General features: G+C 38.8%; 2 pseudogenes; one reads left to right on the top strand and one right to left on the bottom strand.

Moving 5' to 3' along the window:
- Positions 1–5,787: 5,787 nt before the first annotated feature.
- Positions 5,788–9,476, bottom strand: LOC114623404 (annotated as a pseudogene).
- Positions 9,477–10,406: 930 nt separating this feature from the next.
- Positions 10,407–12,603, top strand: LOC114623479 (annotated as a pseudogene).
- The last annotated feature ends 7,454 nt before the right edge of the window (positions 12,604–20,057 follow it).

Genomic DNA, 20,057 nt, shown 5'->3' with positions numbered 1-20,057 from the left:
CTGTAAAGTTAGATGTCACTTGTCGGTATAAATTTTAATTAATTGTCAGACCATTTCCCAAGCAGCTGGACTGTTTCAGTTTCCACCAGTAATGTTCTAGTTATATTCTTGTCAGCACTCATAATTACTGCTCTCATTCCAGCCATCTCTGTAGAAATGAAGTGCCTTCATGTGGCTTTGCTTTTGATTTCATTAACGCCCACTGATGAGCAACAGTTTTTCATGTTCCCATTAGCCACTTATAGATCTTTGGAGAAATGTCTCTGAGTCTTTTAATGTATTTTTGTCATTGGATGATTCACTATATACTTTTCTTTTTTTTGGTTTTTCAAGACACAGTTTCTCTATGTAGCTCTGGAATTCCTGGAACTCACTCTATAGACCAGGCTGGATGCGGATTCAGAAATCCACCTGCCTCTGCCTCCCAAGTGCTGGGATTAAAGGTGTGCACCACCAACGCCCGGCCACTATATACTTTTAATGTAGTAATCCTCTTATCAGATATGTGATATGTAAGTATTTTTCAAATTGTCTTAGTTTTCTATTGCTTTGATAAAATAACATGAAAAGCAAACTTAGGGAAGAAAGGGTTTCTTTGGCTTACATGTTTGGAGACTGTGTTGACTATTGTCAGATGTCAACTTGACCATTTCTGGAATGAACTAGAATCCAGAAATGGAGGGTACACCTGCAATCCAGATCTTGAGGCTGGAAAAAACAGGCCTTTGATCTGCATCTTGATATGGGATGATGAGTGCTTTTGATCCAGATCTTGTGGCATAGAGGCTATGAATCGTTTAGACCCAGACAAGGTGGTATACGCCTTTAGTACCAAGAGACAGAGGCAAGCAGATCTCTGAGTCCAAGACAGCCTGGTATAGAGCAAGTTCCAAGAACAGTTTAAATCCAGGTGTGGTGTACATACCTTTAACCTGGGCCATACGTTCTGCTGGAGGCCTATCTAAGGACAATGGAAAAAGGAAGACTCATTCTTTGCCTGTTTGCACTTACTTGCCGGCACATCTGTTGGAATTTATTTCCTCAGGATTCCAGTTGATATAAAAGACCAGCTGAAACATCCAGCCTCCATGGACCGAGCAGCTCCTAGATTCTTGGCCTTCCCATTTACAGCTGCCCATTGTTGGTTGTTTGGACTGCAGATTGTCGGTCATTCCAATAATTTCCCTTAATATAGATATTCCATAAGTTCTGTGACTCTATAAAACCCTAACTAATACATAGACACAGTCCACTGAGAAAGACACATTTCACTGAAGTTCAGAGACACAGTTCGCTGAAGAAGGAACTCTAGGTGCAAACCTGGAGGTAGAATCCTGAAAGTGTGAAGCTGGAGGCAAGAACTGAAACAGAAGCCATGGAGGAGTGCTGCTTACGCATTTATTCTTCACGGCTTCTCTGCCTGCATTATTATATCACCCAAGATAACCTGGTCAAGGGTGGCACCACCCACAGTAGACCAAGTCCTTTCAATCATTAATTATTAATGAAGAAAGTGGTCCACAAACTTGTCAGCAGACCAATGTTATGGGGCATTTTTTTTTCTAATTTAAGATTCCATCTTTCTGGATGCATCTTGATTTCTACCAAGTTGACAAACCCAATGAATACACCCATTTTATTGTACATTCTTTCAATTACTTCAGTTACATACAAAATTTTTAATTTCAATGAAGTACAGTAAATCTATTTTTTCTTTTATACTTCAGGTATAATATCTAAGCAAGTATTACCTAGGGGTCATGAAGGCTATTTGTTTAGCGGAAGTCTTTACCTTCCCTAAATCAGTGGTTCTCAACTTTCCTAATAGTGCAACCCTTTAGTACATTTTCTCAGGTTGTGGAACCATAAAATTATTTTGTTTCTACTGCATAACATTAATTTTGCTTCTGTTATAAATTGTAATATAAACATCTGATGTGCAGATACATGATACATAACCCCAAAGGGGTTGGTATGCATAGGTTGACACAGCTGCAATTTAACCTTTTCTATTTAGTCTGGGATCCATGTAGCTAAGTGTTATATATTGTGTCTGTCAAGCATTCAGTTTCCCTCCCTACATTCATCCCCCTGTCCCTCCATTTCTCTTTCCTTCTCTCTCATTTGTCTTTCCTCTCTTTTTCACCCATTCTATTCCTTGTTTTCTCTCTCTTCATCTTTATACCCTTCTCTCTCTCTCTCTCTCTCTCTCTCTCTCTCTCTCTCTCTCTCTCTGTCTCCCTCTTCCTCCCTCTCTCTCTCTTTCTCCCTTGTTCTGGGAATGAAGCTCAGGAACTCACACATGCTTGGCATATGTTCTATCATTGAGCTGCATTCCCATTCGAAGCTTATACTTTTGTGTGTAGATATATAATTTTTTCTTTACCATGTTTATTAAAAAGATTACTCCTATACTGAAGGGTCTCAGCAAGATTTATTCATGGTGCTTTGATCTGAACATGATTTTTATTCCCCTCCCCCAGGTGCATATGCTGGGATAATTGATGGGTGGTAGACTCTTTGAGAGGTGAGGTCTAATAAGAGTTCCTTATTTCACTAAGAGGTCCTCTCACAAGGTAGGAGAGTTCTTGAGTTCTTTTCCATGATTGTTGTAAAAGGAGCAGGCTTGGCTTCTCTGTTCCTGGGGGCAGCATGTACCTTCCTCGATATTGCAGGTGTTCTGACAGTGCTATCTTCCATGAGGAGATGCAGCCGATAGCAGACTCTTTCTACAGAACCTGTGTTGTCTAGAGAGCTTCAGAACTGAGAGCCAAACTATCTTTTTCTAAGTAGCATGGGTCAGATATTTCATTATAGTAATGGAAAGCTGATTAATACAATGAGCTATCTCCCTCTCCTCAATTATTACTCTGCTCATCTGTGTGCTAATCCACTTCTTACTGCCTCATAGACTTGACTAATATAATTCTGAAGCGAGTTTTAGAATCGTGAAGCATGAGTCCTCCATATCTGTTCTTTTTAAATTCTCTCTGGCTACTCTATGTGCCTTAAACCTACATGCAAATTTTTGGAACAGCTTAATTTCTGAAAAATAAATCAAAGCAAAACAGTAGAGACTGTATGAAATCTGTAGATCAATTTGTGAAATATTGTCATTGTAACAATGGTTAATATTCTGACCCACGGAATCGTATCCCTTTCATTTATTCAAGTCTGAGTTCTCTCAACAATGATACATAGTCTTTACAATGTAAACTTTTGCTAAAATGTTTTGCTAAAATTATACCTTAATATTTGACCATTCTCGAAGCTTTGTAAGTTAAAGTGATTATGTAATTAATTGAAATCCAGGACAAGTCTCACTCAAAACCTGTGGTTACTCCCAGCATGTCTTACTCACCCCTACCCTAAACTTCTCCAGGGTTTGGGCTTTGCTTCCCACCATTTGGCTACTGATCCAGCCATTTGGCTACTGGTCTCTTGGCTCCTGGCTGGCTTTGGCTCTGGATCTCTCTTGGGCTTCTTACCCCCACTCTCCACCAACTTACCCCCAAAGGCTCAGTTCAGTGTGCTTGCCTTTCAGGCTGGACTCTTCTAGATGCCTTTGGCTGATTTCTCCCACATATCTACAATAAACTTTCTCCACAACCATACTCAGGAATAATCATGTCCTTATTTCAAGATATAGGTTCATACTACATCTACATGTACCTACCACATAATGTAGTATATATGCAGAGAGGTATATTGTTTGGATATTATGTACACTGTCAATGAATTTCATATGCCAAGAAGATAATTTTAAAACAGGATCATATCAGATAACGTGGGCTAGTCTTGAGCTCACTATGCTGCACAGGTTGGCAACATATTCTTTACTCCTTGACTACTAGATTTCAGGCCACAATGTCCAGGTTTGACTAATATTTCTATATGTTACATATCTATTAAAATTTGACAATACTTAAGTCATGTTTCTTACAAATATATTTACTTCACATAACTTATTCAATTTTTAAAATATGCATTATGGGAGGTTTTCCTGGAAAGTCATGAACCAATGCCTAGAACTCTGTGATATATCCATTAGAGCTTCCCATATGCTGTGATTACAGGCTTGAGCCATCACATCCGATCCTGTGTCATGTTTTGTCTGTGTATTTTGATGTTTAGTGAACACATGCTCATAACAGTTCAATATTGATAGATTAATTTCATCCTTATAGAATTAATCTTCACTTACTGACAGCTTATTGCTATGCTGTTTTTGACAATTCTTTTGATATAAATTGCATACAGTCTTATCCAATTACAGTCAGAGTCTTCAGAGCTTTCTTTTGGACAGATTTTTATTCAGTCTCTGAGGTTTTTTGTGATCTGAAGCAACTTTTTGCTAGCTGTGTCTGGTAGACCAGAAGTCCCATGCTGTAGCTTTTCACTCTCACAGAGTTTATATATAGCCTCCTCTTCCTTGCCACCACCAAAATCTCCATTGTTCTTCAGTGTTTTTAGACTTGAATGTTCTCAAATATTGTTTCAAATAGAGGCAATTCCTTCAGAAAGCTTTTGAGCTGGTGTTGCCTTTTGCCCTTTCAAAAGCTTTGGGCACAGCCACTGCTACATCAACTAGACCAGGGAAAACCCCTGCTGTCTAATTTATCTAGGCTATGATGGCAGTGTTGTAACAACAGCAGCAATGGTACATTAAAAGAAAACTTACTTCCTTCAGATCAAGAAAATGAACTCTCTGGCCTGGGTGGGGATCCCACATTATAATTGGGTAAATCAATCACCTGGCTGATGGACCACACCCCAAGAATGCAGAACCATCTCAAGCCATGTTAAAGAGGTTGAGGGAATAATTATCCCTTTAATGAGAAAATATACTTTTCATTCCCTAATTCCTACCTTTGCACAGTTGCTTACAGAGCAGCTTTGCAAGTCAGCCTGTTTTTCTGAATTACTCAAAAAAGTTGTTAACTTTTTATTTTCTTCTATTTCTGTTCCAAGTATGCCTTCCATGATACATTGGGCTTCCCTATTTCTTGTAAGTGCCTTTCCTTCCCTGTGGCTGCTATACTCCCGCACTGTCTTAAACAGCCTAGTTTTGCTTGCTTGACTGTTTTTCCTTTTGTCTTCCATTCTCCTCCAGGCACCTGCTAAGATGTACAGCTTATAGGTCCTGTATTTTGTTTGTTGTTTGTTTGGTTGATTGGTTAGTTTTTATTGTATGTTTGGTTTGTCTTTTAATTTTAGTTTTTTATCTTTTATTTTTTTCAAAGTATCCTATCTTTATTCCCAAATGATATGATAGTACATAAGCCAGCCCAAAATTTCTATCAGGGAACTCCTACAGCTGATGAACACTTTCAGCAATGTGCCTGGGTATAAAATTAACCAAAAGGGGGGGGGAGAAAAACAAACCGAAAAATAAATTGGGAAAACAACACCCTTCACAATAGCCATGGATAATATAACATATCATGGGGTAACTCTCACCAAGCCAGTAATGATCCATGTGACAAGAACTTCAAGTCCCTGAAGAAAGAAATCAGAAAAGATCTCAGAAGATGGAAAGATCTCCCATGCTCTTGGATTGTTAGGATTAACATAGTAAAAATGTTCTTCTTACCAAAAGCAATCTGCAGATTCAAAGCAATCCCCATCAAAATGTCAGCATTAGGGCTTGAGTGATGGCTCAGTGGTTAAGAGCACTGACTGCTCTTCCAGAGGTCCTGAGTTCAATTCCCAGCAACCACCTGGTGGCCACAACCATCTGTAATGGGGATCCGATGCCTTCTTCTGGTGTGTCTGAAGACAGTGTACTCACATACTAACTTCCACAAGGTCGTTTGGTTTATAGCTAGGATGAAGGAAGAACCAAACTTTCTTGACAAAGTGATTAATGCTGGGCTCTCTCCATGACCCTTGGACATATACTATCCACTTATGGGTTGATTGGTCATTTTCTTCCCGCTTATCTGGAGGTATGTACTTGGACAAGTTGCCGACTACTATTGTTTTCTTGACAAACAGTCGGGAAGTCTCGTCTCCTGTGAGGTCATCATTCCGTAGTTCCCGTTTGTGGAAGCCACTAATACTAGACGTGTCCCTTCCAGTATTCCGGCTTGGTCTCTGCTCCCCGGTGCTTGAGAGTCTTTCCTCCATACCCACGTTGCTGTTATTGTCTTTGTCAAACAGGAAGTCATTGTGCTGAGATAAATAGTTACTTTCAGAGTGATAGGCAGACGGTATTTCTGATCTCTGATTGGTAGGAGATGATGACCTAGAAGGTGATTCCAAAATTTTCTTGAGAGCAGGGTGGTTAAAAGCCATTGGATCAAATGTCTTTAATCCCTCAGAAACCTTCAGGAGACCAGCTGAAGCATAATAGTTTGCTACAATGCAGACTCGGAGCTTATCCATCATCCTTTTGGCCTCAATCAGTCGCTGGTCAATGACATCAATCTCATGTTTCTTATTCTTCATCTCAAGAGCAAACTGTTCCTTAATAATAGTCTCAATTTCCTGCACAGCTGCATCTCGAGCCTTCCTGCGCGTCTGGCTGCAGCGCCGCCCTGCCAGGACCTGGAACCCACATGCAGAGACAAAGAGCGAAAGGTCTCCTCCCGCAGAACCACCGCACGAGGCCAGAGATACACTGCGAAGCTCACAGCAGCCTGGTTTGTCTTTTAAACTCTAGTTATATTGTCCTTGAACTTTCATTTGCATCTGCTCTTAAGTTCTTTTATTAATAAGACTAAGAACATCAAGAGGTTATTCTAGTTTCCCTGGTACCATGTAAGGACTCTAGAGGAACCCCCTAATTTTCTGGTAACAGTCTCTGGTATTTCAACTTGTCTTTTGTGTGTCATGTAAACCATGGATGAGATAACATACCATACCACCTCCTAAGCAGGAGCTGAGTGAAGAAGGACAATTCTGACCTCTGTGCTACAATCACTGGAAAGACTGATGAAAGTGTTGAAAAGTGTTGGCTGGGGGGTGGGGAGGGGCGTGTTCACTACTCCTGGTGAGACATCATATTCTTTAACTGATGAAAGAAGAGGCATCCTGTTTCTCTGGGTGTAAGTATAGAGTAAAATTTCTGTCTAATGAAAATAGGAATGTTAATGGCCAATTCACCCTGTTTTCCCTTCCTTTTCCTAAAGATGTTAGTCTCTAATCATGTCCCAAGCTGAAGGTCAACTATTTTTTGACTTGTTCTTGCTTCATAACCTGTAGTTTATACTTCATAAATTATTTCCATTGTTTCATGACATGTTCCAAGAATTGACTGACTGTAAAATATTTCATGGTATGTTCTGATAACTGTTTGATCCACAGGATGTACCGTTCTCAGGATCATAAAAACAACTGCAAAATTCCACTTTCATAATCATTTGCTCACTTGTTATAAAAAGACCCTGCTGTTCTTAGTCTAGACCTCTTTACTCATACTAAGGGAGATGGCAAGTTTGACCCAGCTGTAAATAAAATTTTTTACCTGAGAGGGTTTGCAAGCCCTGTGGGAGAAGCAACAGTTTCAATCAGCAAGACCCCCCCCCAGAGCTCCCAGGGAGTGGACAACCAACCAAAGAGTACACATGGAAGGACCCATGGCTCCAGCTGTGTGTGGCAGAGGATGGCCTTGTTGGACATCAGTGGGAGGAACGGCCCTTGGTCCTGTGGGAATTTGATGTCCCAGTGTAGGGGAATGCCAGGGCAGGAAATCAGGAATGGGTAAGGGGGCATCCTCATAGAGGCAGGGGAGGGGAGACGGGATAGGGTGTTTTCAGAGGGGAGATCCGGAAAGGGGATAACATTTGAAATGTAAATAAAATATTCAAAAAAATGGGAAAATTTTTTTTACCTTGTAATGTCTCTGTTAGCTTCTGGTTTTTGACACCATCAAGATCTGGTGAACCACCAAGGTCCAAGTGGCTTGCCTGGGATAGCAACTACCAGGGGATGGCCACCGAGAGAAGTTTTTCTGATTGAGAAACTTAGCTTTCCTCTCCCCTAAGGTCCTCAGCCTCCATTGGGTTGCAAGGTAAGAGGTCCCTCTGTGTTTTGTCTGTGTCTTATGTACATCATTTGCTCTGAGCCAGAAGCTAGGTTCTAGGTGTAAAGTTGGATGCAACAGTATTTCCTCCAGTCAATCATTGCCGAGATGACTGACCATCTGAGCACCAAGTCTAATATTCATTTGGGATAGGGAAAATTTGGGCTTGATCAAATTATTTCTGGTTAATTGGAGTTCAGCTATAGCCATGAATTATTCTCTTCTGAACTGCCTTGGTCCCCTGAGGGCTCCCCGGAGATACTGAGAGCTGAAGAACTTGGAGAGTCCTAGCACTCTAATACCCCTTAGCTGAGTTCTAAAACCTAATTTCTCATGATCAAACTCATGGACCTCTGAACCAGAAGACTCCAGTTGCTAAATGTCTCTGTCTTGTGTTTTCTACCATCTTTTTACTGTTTTCTGTTGTCATTTCTACTCTGTTTCTTGTCTTGTGGCTGTACATATTGACATACATTCTGATTCCAAGACTGAATAGATGAACAACAGAACTGAAACACTAGGTTAGTCCAGAAATGCTGGAGCTTTTAGGACATTGGAATTGATGACTATGTCACAGAGTGGAATGCCCAGGGCCAGGCTTGTAGCTCAGTTGGCAGCTTTGAAGAAAACCCCACAGTTCCATGTGGATTTCCTATTGCAGCTGATGCAGCTTTAGAGCATACATACACCAGCTTCAGCACAATGTGTGTATGTGTGTGTGTGTGTGTGTGTGTGTGTGTGTGTAGCTTGAACTTAAACCCCAGCACCACACCCTTTAGCCACTTACTATGGCAATTCATAATGTCACTCAGCTGCTGATCATACAGCCTCCCACCTCACCAAAAGGTTAGTTTTGTCTGCTTTATACATCTGAGTATATGATGTATTCTGACTGGTCTTCCTTCAATGTGAAAACTTACTGTGTAATTTTACTGACTATTATGTATGACTGGTCTTCCTTGAATGTGTAAGCTTACTGTTTCTCCTCCCACCAGTGGAAGCTCAAAATTTATCTCTGGACTTTCTGGCCTCTGAATCAAATGTAGTCAGGATTCAAATGTGATTTGGATATGGATCATATAAAAGTTGTTTAATGATGTCCCACTTTATTGAAAAGCTGGCTCTGGAACTGAGTTAGGGCTTGTCCATTTTTAGACCCAGGTATGTTTTTAAAGTCTCTATGTCTGGGAGTCAAGAGCTGTAACATGGAATAAAGAAAAAGCAGAAGAGTCAAACGGATGGTTGGTTTTATTGAATTGTCTAAAACGATTATAAAAAGTTTCTACGGTTAAAAAAAAAATGTAACCTCTGTAATAGAAAGTTAACTTAAAACTCATAACACAAGGTTGGTAATTGAAAATCTATGCACAGATAATCTCAAAGGAATCATACAGTATTTATAAGTAACACATGGCCTACTGACATCCTTAGCCTTGTAGCCAGCAGTCATCTTGCACAGTGCTGGAAAGGATGCCCTATGGCTTCACCACCATCTTGATTAAAGGCAACCATTTGATATGGGCTAACCAAGGAGACAACATGTCCTCAAGATATTTTGTATTTGGATAGATTTTTGTATGATAATTCCTGTCCTGTCTTGAAAACAAGGTTTATGAAAGATAGTATTTAAAAACAAAGTTTGTTTAATGAGGTATTAAAGTTGTACTTCCAAGCATTTATATAAGAGTGTACATTGCTGGCAGCCAATCTTTATAATTTTGTGGAGCCCAGTGTCTATACTACTGGATTTCCATGAAGGAAGCTTGCAGAGGGCAATCGATGCAATTACAAGAGGATTTAATTAGTCCAATGCATTGGGGCTGCTTGCTCATGAAGAAGAAGCTGCAGTGAATGCACTTCAGCAGAAGCCTATATACAGTCTGAACAGAGCAGGTGTTTTTAGCAAGAAACTGGTTGGTTGGCATTGATGGGCTGTGGGGGACCCTCTAACAGAGAGCTATCTGCTGTCAGATGGCTCCATATGTCTGATAACACATAGTTTTTCTTGGAACCCTGTGTCTTGACCCTTTTGGAAAAGGGAGGGATCCTGTGGTTTTTCTTGGGACCCTGTGTCCCCACCCTTCTGGGAAGGGAGGATGTCAGGGGGTAATTTTCCATTGATATGGACTTTATAACATAAGAGTTAACCAGGTTATATTGGTTTTAGAGACATTGAATTATTTGCACTCTTGGAGTTTGATTTTGTGCTGTGTGAATTATTGTTGTGTCTGTGTCTTTACTTGTGAAATAAAAAAAAAGATACTTTATTCTGAAACTGTAAGAACACTCATTTGAAAGATTTTTAACGTCTCTAAAAGAAAAATTTGGAGTTGCTTCAGTGTCCTGGTGCTGCTAGTCATGTTTCATGCACCTAGCCAAGATGCCTAGGGAAACCCAGACCCAAGACCAACCAATGGAGGAGGAGAAGGTTGAGACCTTTGCCTTTCAGGCAGAAATTGCCCATTTAATGCCCTTGATCATCAATACATTTTACTCAAACAAAGAGATCTTTCTGAGGGAGTTCATTTCTAATTCATCAGATGCTCTGGATAAAATCAGATATGAGAGTTGGTGGACCTTAGTAAACTCAACTCAGGGAAGGAGCTGCACATTAATTTCATCCCCAACAAACGAGATTGAACCCTCACTATTGTGGATACTAGGATAGGAATGACCAAGGCTGACTTGATCAATAACCTTGGCACTATTGCCAAGTCAGACACCATAGACTTAATGGAGGCTTTACAGGCTTGTGCAGATGTCTCTATGATTGGCCAGTTTGGTGTTGGTTTTTACTCTGCATATTTGGTTGCTGAGAAAGTGACTGTCATCATGAAGCATAATGATGATGAGAAGTATGTCTGGGACTTCTCAGGTGGGGAATCCTTCCCAGTGAGGACTGACACAGCTGAACCAATGGGTTGTAGAACAAAAGTTATCTTGCATCTGAAAGAAGATCAAACTGAGTATTTGGAAGAATGGAGAATAAAGGTAATTGTGAAGAAGTATTCTCAGTTTATTGGCTATCCCATTACTCTCTTTGTGGAGAACCAATGTGATAAGGAGCTCAGTGATGACGAGGCTGAAGAAAAGGAAGAGAAAGAGGAAGAAAAAAAAAGAAGAAAAGGAGTCTGATGATAAGTCTGAAATAGAAGATGTTGATTTTGATGAACAAAAATTAGAAGAGAAGAAGGATGGTGACAAGAAGAAAAAGAAGAAGATAAAGGAAAAGGACATTGATGAAGAAGAACTCAACAAAACAAAGCCGATCTGGACCAGAAACCCTGATGACATTGCTAATGAAGAATATGGAGAATTCTATAAGAGCTTAACCAATTATTGGGAAGAACATTTGGCAGTAAAGATTTTTTTCTGTTGAAGATCAATTAAGATTCCAGGCCCCTCTTTTTGTCCCAAGACATGATCCTTTTGATCTGTTTGAAAACAGAAAGAAAAAGAACAACATCAAGTTGTGTGTTTGCAGAGTTTTTATTATGGATAGCTGTGAGGAGTTAATCCCTGAGTATCTGAACTTCAGTAGAGGGATGGTGGATTCTGAAGAATCCCTCTAAATATTTCCTGTGAAATGCTACAACAAAGCAAAATTCTGAAGGTTATCAGGAAGAATTTGCTCAAGAAATGCTTAGAACTATTTACTGAACTGACAGAAGATAAAGAGAATTACAAAAAATTTTATGAGCAGTTCTCAAAATACTTAAAGCTTGGAATTCATGAAGACTCTCAAAATCAGAAGAAGCTTTCAGAGCTGTTGTGGTACTACATATCTGCTTCTGGAGTTGAGATGGTGTCTCTGAAGGACTACTGCACCAGAATGAAGGAAACCAGAAACATCTATTTTATCACAGGTGAGACCAAGGACCAGGTTGCTAACTCAGACTTTGTGGAATGTCCAAAAAGCATGGCTTAGAAGTAATCTATATGATTGAGCCCATTGATAAGTATTGTGTGCAACAGCTGAAGGAATTTGAGGGCAAGACCTTGGTGTTTGTTACCAAGGAAGGACTGAAACTTCCAGAAGATGAAGAGGAAAGGAAGAAACAGGAAGAGAAAAAGTATTTGAGAACATCTGCAAAATTATGAAAGATATTTTGGAGAAAAAGGTTGAAAAGGTGGTTATGTCAAACCGATTCATGACATCCCCAGGCTGTATTGTCACAGGAACCTATGGGTGGACAGAAAACATGGAGGGAATCATGAAAGCTCAAGCCCTCAGAGACAACTCAACAATGGGTTACATGGCAGGAAAGAAACACCTGGAGATAAACCCTGATCACTCCATTATTGAAACCTTAAGGCAAAGGGCAGAGGCTGACAAGAATGCCAAGCCTGTGAAATATCTGGTCACCTTGCTATATGAAACTGCACTCCTGTCTTCCGTCTTCAGTCTGGAAGATTCCTAGACCCATGGTAACAGGATTTACAGGATGATCAAACTTGGTCTAGGTATTGATGAGGATGATCCTACTGTGGATGAGACCAGTGCTGCTGTAACTGAAGAAATGCGACCCCTGGAAGGATATCACGACGCATCATAATGAATGGAAGAAGTAGACTAAGCTTCACCAGAACTATTTGTTTCATGCTTACCTTCATTTCTTCTGATAATATATTTTCCACAACTTTTGTTTATTTTTGTCATCATGTAAAACATCTAGGTGGCATAAAAACTAAGGGGAAGATAAAGTTTCTATGTGTGATACTTTGATACTATAGGTTTGACTCAAGAGGTTGATAGAACATTTGTTGTAAGACATAGTGTAACCTACTGCTAATGTTAGCTTTGTGGTCTGAAGTGTTTAGCTGTTGAGCTGGATTCCTCAGTAGACCAAATTAAGATGGCTTAAGTTAGATCTTAAAAATTTCATTCCCTGTAGTTAATTCTGCATGTACTAGTCTTAGAAGTAAACACAAGTTAAAACAACTTGCCGGAGGAATTCCCCAACTGGCTTGTTTTGCAAAGTACCAAGAACAAAACCTTAAGTATCCCTAGGTATTGTAACTCAGTAAGGCTTGTTAATAGAAATAATAGTGCCCAATCAAATTCTGCTTTAAAAGGTAAATACAGATGAGATTAAACAAAAAAGAAAGAAAAATTTGGAGTTTTACAGAAAATTTAAAATAAAAAAGCTGAATATTTTAAGGAATAGCTTTTTAAAATATTTAAGTTTGTAAAGCTAAGAGACATTTTCAAGTTTGTATTTTATTATGATGTCTTTAGTAATATATGATTTTGATCAATAGATAAATAAAAGGCTAAAATTTAGATTCACCGCTAAGAGTATCAAACATTAAAACACCAGAGACTGAGCTATTTCTATCTTTTGATAGAGCAAGACAATGATGTAAGCAGTCTGGTAAAGGGTTCTCAACCTATGAGTTCTGACCATTTGAGGTCAAAAGATTCTTTCATAGGGTTGGCCTAAGGCCACCTGCATGTCAGATGTTTGCATTGCAATTTATAAAATGGCAAAATTGCAGTTGTGAAATATCAACGAGAATGAGTTTATGGTTAGGGATCACTATAACATGGGGACCTGTGTTAAAAGGTCATAGTATTGAGAAAGTTGAAAAACACTGACTTAGGGAATGTCTTACCTAAGAGCTACTCAAGCTTTAAATGTTTGTCTAACTTCACCTCTTTGTCTTTGTTAAGTTTTAACTATTTTTGATAAACTGAGTCACATAAGAAACTTATATTCTGTAGTGGTGTAATACAAAATATCAGAAAACTTCTCATTTTCTTTGTGGACCATGTATATGATTTTATCTTGATGCTAAAAGACATTCAATTCAGAAATTGGTATTTTCTTTTAAGGCTGAAGTTAACAGTGACAAAGCTGTAAAATGAAAATCTTATAAAAGCTAATGTATTATTATAAACTGTTAATAATTAAAACATGTAAGTTAAGAGTTAACTTGAAAAAGAGCAAATTCTTTAATGTGTTCAGAACTATACTTAAAGTCATGCTAAGTACTATTGTTATACATTATAGGAAAAAATTTATTTAGCCTTCTGTATATGTATTTAAGGTATAGCTTAAAGTAAGAAAAACAATAGCAAGAGTTGTTTAACCCATATGAACTTAATAGATAATGGTCATCACACTTGTCAAAGATCTGCTGCATATGACATTTAAGATGATTACTCTTACCATGACAGATAGAGACCCCAGATCCTAGTAGTGACCTTCTAGGATTTCTACCAAGATGGTTCATAACAACAATGACTCCATGTGGATTGTGGAAACACTAACCACTGTAGAAGACTGTCTCAAATGCCTAGCTCACTTCCAGGACCCAGCCCAAACTATGGACAAGCAGGACACTGGAGAGTTGATTGTCTTACTTTGCCTAGACAAAGTAAGGTTAGTACCCCCATGTTCTTCCTCCACAGGAATGCCTCTTATCTTCTGGGCATGGTGGCCAAAGACATGCTGTCTTGGTACCTCTGACCATACCATCATGAAGATCACAGGAACCCGGGATGACCATCTAGGTAATGAACTAGATTCTATCACTTTGATTGATACATAGGCCATTTGAATTATACTTCCTGCTATAATTTATTTACTCAGATCTCTGATGACAATGATGACTAGGCCAACTGTAGCTTTGTCAGCTTAGCAGGCAACCAGATTTTCCCCCAAGGCAACAGCTACTGTGTTCATTCATCTAAAGCTACTAGCTCTCTTATTAAAAAATGTCAGACATGTTTGTCTTGCTAACAGATGTCATATGAAGTGATAAACAGGTTTTAGATGTAACTTTTCACTAAAGAACTATATTTTCCAATGACTGTTCTCAAAAATCACTACTCATGTCTCTAATAAATGATTAGATGAAAATAAAATGTTCTAAGATATATAAAGATCTGAAGACATAAAAACTTAAGTTACATCTTATGGTATAAGAAAATGATTTAAGATATATAAAAATGGAAAATATTTTAGATTACTTTCCCCCTTCTATGCTATTATTATACTTAGATTTCAAAAGTTCAAAGTTTTAACGTTGATAAATGGAGTTCTCATAAGCTGGTAGCACACTGAATATCTACTATTCAGTTACAAGCTCAAGATTTTAAATTTCCTTTGTTCCCCTTCTAAATATAGACTTAAAGATACTTCTCACTGGGCTAAGAACTTATCTGGCTCTCTGGACAGAGGAAAAATATTCATGCTTTTTAACTCAAAGCTATAGTTTTTGCTAGGACTATAAGTCTATTCAAATAATGTTACAATGTGGATTTCATTTATATATCTAATACTTTTACTTCCTTTTTAAAATTAAAAAACGCATGTAAGCTTCAGGGAGACAAAGAAGTCTCAAGACTTTGATCCAGCTGTCACAGGTCAAACAGTCCCCAGATAAGCACAGCCTGTTTCCTTACCCGTTTGTTCTTAAGGATGGGATCTGTACCCTGGTCTTGAGACTCCTCTACTTCCCCAATTACTACAGCTATGGGCCTAAAAATTATGAATGGAAGATTTCATTTTAAATTTTTAAATTTTAACCTCTGTCCTTAGTCTATATTTTTCTCAGTAGATTTCCACTTGGTTGACAGAAATCATTTAGGAATCACCTGTGGACTGCAAACTGCTGAGCTCTGAACTTTGATGAAATCTCATGTAAACCAGTCCAGGTGATATATGATTGCCCCATGTCCCTTCAGCTGGGTCAGCTAACCAGGGAACAAAATGGCTACCTAAAATGCCATTGACATACCAGGAAAGTGGTTGTGTTCATATTTCATACATAAACTAATTCTATATTATGATAGGGTACTTGTCCTGCTTATGCAGAACAAGGAGGTATTATGTGACTTTAAGAGAAAATTATTATTTCTATATAAACCATTCAGAATTATAACCTGTCTATACTCAAAGAAACACTTCAGAAAAGAGACTTGAAATGAAATAAATGGCAGTGCCCTGTCCATTGCGAGGTTTCTCCTAGATAGTATCATCCCTTTGTCCCTTCTGCTACCGCTAATTACTATTATCCGTGTATCACTGATGCCTGAACTAGATAATAATTCCTGTCTGGGCACCATTAAGCTGAGGGTTATTAGACCCCTTCAATTCTTACCTAGACTTCTGAGTTTTGCAATCAAGTTCATCTGAGGAAGTGGAATTACTATTCAGAAGAAGGAGGGTGAGAACTTTTAGAACTTTTGTACCAAATTTGAACAACCAGACTAGCCAAGGTGCTGGTACCCATAGTAATAGATTTGGGACTAGAAAGATGGTAGGACCTAGAATTGCTACACTTGTGATCAAAACTTTAAGCTCCTGTACCAACAGTTTTATCAGGATCTATCCTAGCTGGAAACATCCATCAGCAACCTGACTTCCTCTATGAACTCCCTGGCAGAGGTTGTATTACAGACTAGAAGGGACTTGGTCTTCTCTTTATGTTACAAGGTGGACTCTGCATGGCTCATGGAAAACAATGTTGTTGTTTTTATGCAAGTCATTCAAGAATAGTCAGAGAAAGTTTGAGTCTAGTTAAACAAAGAATTAAGGAAAGAGAATAGTTATATTCAGACAAAATTGGTGTGAGCCCCTATTTTCCTGGTCTCCATGATTACACCTTTGTTAGTGCCTTGGTAGGTTGCTTAATATATCTTTTCCTCTCCCTCACTTGAAGATCATGTCTTCTGAATGCAACTATCAAATTTGTAAGTCAATGACTCAATACCATTAAACTCATGGTCCCAAGGAGCCATTATTAATACTCGAGACCACTTCTGCTTTAAGATGATGAGAGATCAATTTAGATCTCTCTAACAATTTAGAGATCTCACTAAACAGGAGTAGAGAATGCTAAGGACTAGATAATTCAATTTTCTCTTCCTTTTCCCAGTTCAACATAATATTAGGTTCTAATCATGTCCAAGCTGAAGGTCAATTTGTTTGTTTGTTTGTTTGTTTGTTTTGACTTGTTCTTCTGTAGCCTTGTGATGTACACATCATATATTATTTCCATTGTCTCATGATATGTTTCAAGAATTGACCATAAAATATTTCATAGTATATTCTGGTAACTGTCTGACTGTGAACCTACAACATGTACTTTTCCCATGATAATAAAAACAGCTGCAAAATTCTACTTTTGTAATCACTTGCTTACTTATTTTAAAAAGACACTCCTCCTGTAATTAATCTAGGCCTATTCATTCTCCTACCAAGGGAGACTGCAAGTTTAGACTGCAAGTTTAATTTTTTTTAAATCTTGTAACATCTTGGTTTTAGTTCCTGGTTGTTGACACCATAACAGGAGAATTAAAGAGGAAATAGGGGGTGGCTTAAGGACTATAATAAGAACTTTTTAAAAAGCCAATACATAGTAGATTTCCAGGAATAAATGTTTCTTATAACTAGGGATATTGGCTGATACCTGTAACCCTTGCATTTGGGAAGAATGGTCGATCATGAAGACAACTATGAGATTAAGGTTAGCTTGAGCTACATAGTGTGTTGCAGGCCAGTCTGAGCTAAAACATGAGCCATTAGTTTCTTCACTTCGAGTATACTATTAAGTTAGTTTACAGCTGCTTTGAAAGAGGAAGGGGCATAGCTCAGTTGGTAAAGTGCTTGCAAAACAAGCAGAGTGACACAGCTATGTTCCCCAGAATCAGCATAAAAAATGCTGGACATGGTGTCATATACTTGTAATCCCAGTGCTGGGAATGTGGAGTAGGTAGATCCTTGAAGCTATTTGATTAGCCAGCTTGGACTACTAGGACAGGACTACATGTCTTAAAAAAAAAAAGATGAACGGCAGCAGAAGAATGGCACTTAAGTCTGTCTTCTGTTATACACACACACGCACACACACTCTTACCCTAGTACATGACTTACATGACTTTTGTTAACATTTTTATTTATGGTTATTTAGCTGGGGGAACACATCACCAATCCAGACACAGAGCCTTTTAATAGCCTTTAGTCATTTTCCATTTAAAAAGAGGAAAACTTTTATTAACTCACATACTATATAAAAGCAGACAATGGCCTAGATTGGTCCTGAGGGAAACAGTTTGACAGTCTGTGCTCAAGAGAAATGGTGCTGAGTTCCATATCATTTGTGACACCTGCCTTACAATGCAGTTGTTGCATCACACGGTTAAGATTTTACTTTCCCTTTTCTGCTGGGGTGAAGAGTTGTATTCACCTGAATAGATTCTCCCTTCTTATCCTAAGGCCTTTACAGTTAATGATTGAGGAGAGAGGAAGGTAAGGGATGAAAAATGTAACTCAGAACTCATCTGTTCTGAAACGCTGCTTTTCCTTTTTTGAAACCTGCCATTGTGATCTGTTTCTTTATGTAAACCTCTGAGGATTGATTGGCAGTTTATTCAAACACCAGGTCACTAATAATAATTTTTTTAAAGATTGCTTTTAATTTTTATTTATGGATGTGTGCATGTAAGTGTTCATGTGCTTGTGCATGTGTTTCATACATGGGCACTGCCCATGGAGGCCTGAGAGGGTATCAGATCTCTTGGATCTGGAATTACGGTGGTTGTAATCTGTTAGACTTGGGTGCTGGGAGTCATATTCAGATTCCCTAGAATGGCAATGCATACCATCAACTACTAAGCCATTTCCCTAGTATATAATTTTTGGTTGTTGTTTGTTGGCTTGTTTGAGACAGAGTCTTAACTGACCTAAAACTTACTATGTTGGCCAGGCTGGCATCCAATTTGAACGGATCCTCTTGTTTCTGCATTCTGAATCCTGGGATTACAGATGTAGGGCATGGGTTCTTAAGTTATCTCTGTAGTAATTTCCTTAGAGCTTGGATGAATAGCTGAAGGACTTGTACCATTGTTTGGTCAGGTCATGTGGGTTCCAGACAGTCTGAATTCTGTAGGCTTGATAACTTTTGGTGGCTTCAGTTCTAGAAAGCATGAACAAATGAAGGAGCCACTGCTCATACTTCTCAAGAGCATTGTTTCAGAAGATAACCCATTATTGGTCAAGATGGTCTGACTGAACTCACACCCACCACAGCTATTCTTGGGATATCTATCTTAGGACTGGAAGTTCTGATATTTTAATAGCTGTCTCCTACAGAGATGGTGTCTACTTCTCCTTGAGTTACCAGGAAATCTTGTTATTTTAGAGGAGAGCTCCTGATGCAAAAGTATGGAGGTGGCTCAGGGATGAACCTGGGTGTCTCTCTTCAACAATTTCTGTAGGAAAGAACTTGATCCAGTGTAAGCATGCCGAACCCTAAGATACAGACAGCAATCTAGTCTCTACCTCCACAGCAAACCCAGGGAACACACTCTTCCACTGGTTGCTAGAACTAAAGTAATCTCTTCCAACCAAATCCGCATTGTTCTGACTCCCTCCGTCCACAAAGGTAAAAAACAGTAACTATAGAACAACACAGCACCTTTCTATGAAGCTGTAATTCCAAGTCTACAAACAAGGCTTAGAAAAGAAATGTTATCCAAGGAATGAACCATTTCTCCATTTATGACACTAGCTCATGAACAACAAACACAGCAGAGCAAGATTATTTAATGAAATGAATGTAGACAAGCTAATATGTCAAACACTGTACAGCACCATTCAAAGCTCTAAGTTTGACATCCTAGAACTCCTGGGTCCTTGAAGTGTTGAAAGAATGGTATGGGCCTCACAAGATGCCTCACTAACTCTGGACATAAGTCTCAGTCCTGGGTGAAGACAGCCCAAGATTTCCAAGCCTTCAGCAGCACACAAATCCTTGATACCTAGGGACTACATTGTAAATAGAAAAGTTAATTTGATATAAAAGACTTAATAAAGAAAACAGAACAAAGAAAATCTTTTTTAATCACAGTGCATGCTCAAGATATTACTTAGAGTGAGAACTTTTCAATCTCAACCATAGGCAGTAAGTGTTAAAATTGCTCTCTATTTTTTTCCAGTAAACACATACCTGTCCCTCTATACCAAGCACTAAGACTCTTGTTACACTGAATGAGAGAGGTATGCTCCATGATGACAGGAAG

The sequence above is a fragment of the Grammomys surdaster genome, unplaced genomic scaffold (assembly GCF_004785775.1).
Source record: "Grammomys surdaster isolate TR1022 unplaced genomic scaffold, NIH_TR_1.0 198, whole genome shotgun sequence".
Taxonomy (NCBI): domain Eukaryota; kingdom Metazoa; phylum Chordata; class Mammalia; order Rodentia; family Muridae; genus Grammomys; species Grammomys surdaster.
The sequence above is the reverse complement of the archived record's forward strand: the minus strand, read 5'-3'. Positions and strand labels throughout refer to the sequence as shown.